Raw genomic sequence first — 745 nt, 5'->3', positions numbered from 1 at the left:
AACGTTCATCCTATTACCTTTTTATACAGTTTTTTTAACCTAAATTCACTCTATGAAGTTTGGTGGTTGTGTTAGTTAGACTTCAGAAACAAATTCATAGACACTCATATGTGTATAAGAGAGTTTCACATTAGAGAGTAATTGTACATTAAGAAAACATCCCAGCCCAATCCAGATCAAATCCATAAGTCCAATATTAGTCCATATGTCCAATACTAGTCCATACATTCCTCTTTAAACTCATGCAGCCATGCAATAATGCCTAATGCAAGAAGATCACAGACCAGTGGGTGGAAAGTCTTGTGGATCCAGAGACGGTGTAAGCATCTCAGCACTGGCATGGGTCTCCACATGGCTTCTCCAGCTCTGATTCTCTGGCTGCAACAGGGTAGCTTCATGTGGCTTCTCGTCAGAAATGTCTCACAGGGAGTGAGCAAGTGTCCCACCTCCAGAGAGCTATTTATCTCCTTAGGGCCTCCAAATGAGGTCATCGAGCTGCAACCCAATTGACAGGTATACTCCACGCCTTTACACATAACTCTCAAATTGACAACAGATTATGTAACTACCATAGTGGTGCAGAGTTAAGTGCTCAGCTACTGAGAGGTGAGAGTTTGGATCCACTGTTTTTTTAATTGATTTCTTAGTTTTGTAGCATATTGTTAATATCTTCCCTTTATTTGCATATTGATTCCTCAAAACTGTTTCAAAATCTTGTCCATATGCTTAGTCATTCTGGTTAAAT

Source organism: Echinops telfairi, unplaced genomic scaffold, assembly GCF_000313985.2.
Source record: "Echinops telfairi isolate 266 unplaced genomic scaffold, ASM31398v2 ScPeMD7_1;HRSCAF=3_1, whole genome shotgun sequence".
NCBI lineage: Eukaryota > Metazoa > Chordata > Mammalia > Afrosoricida > Tenrecidae > Echinops > Echinops telfairi.
This window is presented reverse-complemented; position numbering follows the sequence as displayed.